The sequence below is a fragment of the Aquarana catesbeiana genome, linkage group LG02 (assembly GCF_042186555.1).
Source record: "Aquarana catesbeiana isolate 2022-GZ linkage group LG02, ASM4218655v1, whole genome shotgun sequence".
Classification (NCBI taxonomy): Eukaryota; Metazoa; Chordata; class Amphibia; order Anura; family Ranidae; genus Aquarana; species Aquarana catesbeiana.
The window spans coordinates 632,722,231-632,728,230 of NC_133325.1; the positions used below are offsets into that span (position 1 = coordinate 632,722,231).

Consider the following 6,000-nt stretch of genomic DNA (forward strand, 5'->3'; position numbering starts at 1 on the left):
CACATGGGTAGTATGCTGTGTAGACTATCTTGGATTGGAAAGCTGTCTGTGATCCATGCTTGTACCTGCTGCTTCTTGGAAAGGTCACCTTTCTTTCCTGGTCTTCACTGGGATATATGTTGTCACTATTCATGTGATGCTCATATTATTGCCATTTTCTTGAGTATTTATATGTAAACTTTCAATCGTGAAGAGTGAAATTTGCATTTTTGCATGTTTACTTCACTGTTTGTCCATTTATTTATTTATTTGCACTATGATATAGTGATATGCAATTTTGGTATTTTATATACTTGGAGTTTTTTTAAGTGATTCATTTCATGTTTTAATACACGTGAATTTAGGGGATATACACAGCAGCAATTATTTGTTATTTCAGTACTGCACTCTTTTTTGTTCAGCTCAAACACTTACCAGTCCCATTAGACTCCCAGCTGCCTATGTCACCAGTAGCACTGCATGACAGGGCAGATAAGAACGTTTAATTGACAGTGGCTCCTCCTGTCAACACAATTCACAACAAGGCAGGCTGGTCCCACCCACCAACCAGGTAATTTAGAAAGCAGAGTAAGGCATGCCAAACACCAATGGGTTGAACTAAAAAAAAAAGTGCTAATTTCCCTATCCACACATTCAATGTGGATGGAGGAATCACTCCCACAGCACTATTGTGTTAGTCAGTAGCACTGATCAATCAAAAAAAAATCCAACAGACTGGTTGTACAGGTGTCGATTGAGAGATCGACTTTTGTACAACCAGCCTGCCAATAGATAGATCGAAATACGGCTGGTACCTTGCTGAACCAGCCAAATTTCTATTCATCTATGGCCAGCTTATTCTGTGAACAGTGGTAACACTGCAGACAGTAGATGATCCTGCAGATCATTACCACCAACAACTAGCAAGAGGAAGTCACTGGAAGGCTCAGTGGGTATTTTCATATAAATGAAATGTACAAAAAAATAAAAGCCACACAATATTTTACACATTTATTTTAGAGGCTTTGTTTTTGGTGGGCTTACTGACACTTTAACTTGAGCAGAGAAAATGTCTCCTGCCCTTTCAGGCAAGGCTGAGCTCTGTTGCAGATCTGTGTAAAACTCAGGACTGGATGGAGAGAAATAAAATTCCTTTAGCTGCTAAAACAGCTCCCAAGTACGTATTCCATCTGTGTAGTTATCTGTTCGCCTGAAGTTCAGCTTTAAATGTGATGCACTTACAAGGACATTGTTAAATAAAAGAATGTAGACTTTTTTTTATATCTGGAAGGGTTAACAAGCAGTATTGTATAACAAGCCTCAAGAATCCAATTACATTTTTACCCACAACAATGAGAAATAGCCTTATGGGCTGTCAGTGCAGATATAATTATAAATGATTCCAGGAAACATTTGCTATGCGATAACTGAGAATAACAATGGAAATGCCACCCTGCACACTGAAATATAAGTCTGCAAACTGTGTACCATTATTAATACAATCCATACATGGTAGATTTAGAAAACACATTCTTGTATTTTTCCCTTATAGCATGCTGCCAATTGTTTTATCTTTCCTTGGTGAGCGCAATGATACTCTACCCCTGAAGGACCAAAGGAACATAGTGGTTTAGGAAGCTCATAAAAAAATAAATAAATAAATATCAAAACAAAAAAAAAACCTCTGTAAGGTGAAAAAGAACTGTATTAAAGCATGCTTCACACGGAAGGCAATAAATACAGTACTGCAGCTACAGTCCTATTCTGATGCCTGAAGGATGGGGAACAAGAGGCAAGCATCATACATTTATAGAGCGCAAGCAACACATTGCAGGTATTTGCAGTTTGACAGAAATATAGGACTTCAGCTGAAAGATCTATATATAAATAATATATATGAAGATGAAAGCAATGTATGCTACATACTGTACACATAATCAGTAATATGGAATCTAGGGTATGGCACATGTTCTGATTTGCATTTCATACCACATTCCCCAGACTGTAAAGGCTGCTACTGTTTACATCACCAAACAAGGTTTAATCCTGACCATTTTATTGGTAGTGCAAGTAAGCCTTGTTCTACAATAAGGTCTGCTCCATCTGCAGCATGCCAGTGCACTCATTTGAATGATAACCAGTGGTAAGACCCAGCAGTAAAAGCCTAACCTTCAGAAGCCTTCAGAAACACACTGCTCTCATTTCTGAAACCGACTACCATTGCTTTGAAATGTGCCTATAACGGAGGTTAGCAGTGCCATGATCTTTTTTATGTTTCCTACAATAACTTCACATATCTACATTTCCCATGCTGAATTCAATCATTTCTCTTACACTTCTACAGCATTTGCTCTGGCAAACTTAGTCTCTGGCTATTCCTTTCCTATTTTAGACATGTCATTAATCATGCTTGGGCAAAGATAGTATCTTTCATTATCACATTTAACATGGAATATCAGACTAAGAGCTCTTACGAGGCATCCATCTTTCAAGCACAAACATAATTCTTCAAGGTATTGTAGCACCTGACATCTGCTCTTCCTCCATGTGCCATCTACATCTAAATGGACTAGTAGCCTACGCCATGTGATGCCCATAACGCTAAAGAAGTTCTTAAGATTTTCTTACATTGCAATGCAAAAATAAGCATCTCTCAATTAACATGAATTAAGCTTGAAAACGTGAGCTTAGAAATAGAGCAGGAAAGGTGTTAATATAGATTACATTAAAAGTACATGACTTGTCATTACCATTCACAGCTTGCAGCCATTTTAAGCTATAGAAGATGGAATTCTATCACATCAATATGAAAAATGAAACAACCTTTTTTTTTCACCTTTACAAAACTTTAGAAACCTGCCCTAAATCCATAAGATTAATCAGATTTTTTATGATTCTTTTTTGCAATGAGGTGTGCTGATTGTGATTTACTATGACTTGGTCAGAAAATCTAAAAGGTCTTCTAAAGTTGGCAGACTTTGCCTGGACAGACATGAGCATGTGTCCTGTCCAGAATCTCCATGTCATAGTGAATGGAGAAACACACAAAAAAACTTGTATTCTGGTTCTATACAGTCGTTCCTATTCAAGACCCCTTTCAGTACCTCCCTTGCCCCAACTTTATTGTTTGCAAACATTCTATGAAAACCCTGGCCTCAACATTGACCTTGACAAAGTCTGTGGGCTGATCTCATCAATGGGACCTTTGTTAACTGTTACACTTGCTCTATTCTGGAGTTTACAAGTCGTGGATATGGTGGTGCACAAACCTTCATGCTTTTATTAGATATCCTATGACCCCTAGAAAATTATATACTGGAAGAAAACAGGTACTAAACATATGGCAGACAAATTAAGAATTGCAGCACAATCTAGTAATCCTTTTCTTCCTCCTTCCTCCCACACCCTCTGTCAATTGATCTTTAGTCTTTTGGCATTCAACTTTAAAAGAAGTCATTTCTATACTCCATCATTAGGTGCAGTCACAATTGCTGTGTTCGCCTCTAAGAGAAGGGGGACTCTTGTCTTATAACAATGCACCTTTCACCCTATTGAAAATTGCAAAGCATGATGCAACAAGGAGCAGAGTGTTAGAGGAGATCCTGTCTCGTCCACACAGAACTTTACTATTGCAGTGCGGACTAATCATGGTCGCTCCAGATGTATTCTTATACATTGTAGTATTGTTCACATTTTATTGTTATTTTTCTGTATAATCTAAACTTTTTTGTCCCCTATAAGTCAGAAACTGAACACATACTTTGGTAATGTTACAGTACTACATGTGGACTATAGCCTAGTTTTTCACTGCCATCACTATTATCTGCATAGAGTATTAAGGAGCTTTTGATGGGATCTATGTTTTTCTAGTTGACAGCACTGCTGTAGTGGTTCTGATGGATCAGAGATTGAGCCAGGAACTGATTATGCCAGCCAGTCTTTGTGCTGTTCTTTTTCCTCCAACAGCTTGCAGCTATATAATCCTCCTGCAGAAGCTGCAGAAATAATTGCATAGCAATCCATACCAATACACTTAATGCCATTTAACCTCCTGCTGAATAGGAAAAAAATGGCTCACAAGAAGTGTTGGAATAGGTATATAGACATCCATGCAGGTTGCTGCAGCTTCTGTGATCAATGCACCAGATACAAATGATCACAGTTAAACATATATACCCACATGCATCTTTTTTGCTATAAAGGCATATTAGACACCTAATTAATCTGTCGCAGATCTGCTTTATATAGACACTCTCTATTAACCCCTGCCATCCAAATAGACTGCAAAAAGCCCCGATACACACAGGCATGCTGTATAATCCAAAGACAATATGATGTATGATAGTGATAGTATAAAGCACTATGCCCTGATCACATAAGCCATGATCAAATGTTATCTGCAGTTGTCCATTTTCCAATCTGCTCTGGCATATTTAAGACTGCAGCAATGAGGGAGTCCCCTTTCCATCACAAGCACCCAAGTTTCAATAGTTAGCCCACTGCATGCTTTTTTTTTTTCTAGAGACAGAGAAGAATCTTACCCAGAACGTTCTTCCAAAAATATTCTGCTGTTGGGATCAGTCAGCAAGGTGATAGTTGGTCATCACAATGCTTACTCAGCAGATCCAACCTTTTTTATTCCTTGGATATGGGACTAGAAATAGGTGGATTTCTGCTGCTGCTGCTGCTTCTGCTAGCAATCAGTAAAAGGATCCCCATTCACAAGTGCCAAGTTCACCACCATATAGGATAATTCCATCTAGACGGAGGACGTAAGACCTGCAGCCTTCTTCCAGCTGTCAAAGTACCCAGTTACGTTTGGCGTAGACAATCCAATCCAGGTGTGCATCAAAAGCATCAAAAAAAGAAGAAGTGTTATTATAAAAAATAAGACATAAAGAAGAGAGAGCAACAGAAGTCTGTTATCAACAGGGAGAGTGAGAGAGGAAAATTCCTTTCTGCATCTGTAGCTTTTCAGAGCAAAGCCTTACTATACATATAAGATCTCTCCATATTCAAGATGCAGCCAGGGGAAAAAAAAAGAAGAAGCAGTGTATGTATATTTCACAAGTATCCTGCAATAACAGATCCAATGGGGTTTTCCTTGAGCTGTACTGCTATGTGAAAGAACTCCTGCTGTTTGAACAGATGTCTCCTGGGTCCTAGCACTTCCAAATGAAGACGAAGAAGAAGAAGGTGGTAAAAGAGAAAAGGAAAGGATTCAGATCAGTTGTGTTAGCTCCCGAATGATGCTAATCTCCAATACAGAGGACAAGAGCACAGCACACAAGGAAACTTGATTAACAGCCAGCATCCAGAAAACAAGGGACCAGAGAGGAAGGCAAAGAGGGAGGTAATAGAGAGACAGAGATAGACAGAAAAAAAGGGGGGAGAAACTGCAATACATAAATGAATCCAGTGTTTCAATAAGATCTCCTCATTTGATTGAATGCACTCTCGGAGCCTGCTGCAACTGCAAGTCATAAAAAAGATACCGTTACTGCCACCCAATGGATATTTCAGCACTAGCCAATCCTCCCTCCGGTTTAGAAGGCAGAATTAAAACAGGAAAGCCTTAGATGGAATGAAGAAAAGTGTCATAGATTAGCTGCCGCTCTCTATCATAGCAAGTGCAATAAAGTATTTGAAAACACGATCATTAAAATCTCATACAAGATATCACATGCTAATTTAAAGTCTAAGTTCACCTCTACGTAGAAAATAATATTTGTGCCAATAAAAAATTTAAAAAAAAATATGCATTTATTATTTTTTTAACCACTTAAGGACCGAGCCTCTTTTTGACACTTTTTGTTTACAAGTTAATATCTGTTTTTTTTTTTTTTTTTTTTATAGAAAATTACTTAGTTAAAATGTCACACCAATTTTGCCCAGCGGTCTTACAAACGCAATTTTTTTTGGAAAAATTCTAAATTTTTGACATAAAAAATAACACAACAGTAAAGTTAGCCCATTTTTTTATACTGTGAAAGATAATGTTATGCCGAGTAAATTGATACC

At 37.9% G+C, this 6,000-nt stretch overlaps 1 protein-coding gene across 1 annotated transcript in view; it reads right to left on the minus strand.

The window, feature by feature from the left end:
• The window catches only part of IL1RAPL1 (interleukin 1 receptor accessory protein like 1), a 2,301,818-nt gene extending 2,296,345 nt beyond the window's left edge, over positions 1 to 5,473 (minus strand). The window contains exon 1 of the mRNA XM_073616428.1: positions 4,521 to 5,473. The gene's annotated coding sequence lies outside the window, so the exon portion shown is untranslated. The remainder of the gene's footprint in view (positions 1 to 4,520) is intronic.
• Positions 5,474 to 6,000: the final 527 nt, after the last annotated feature.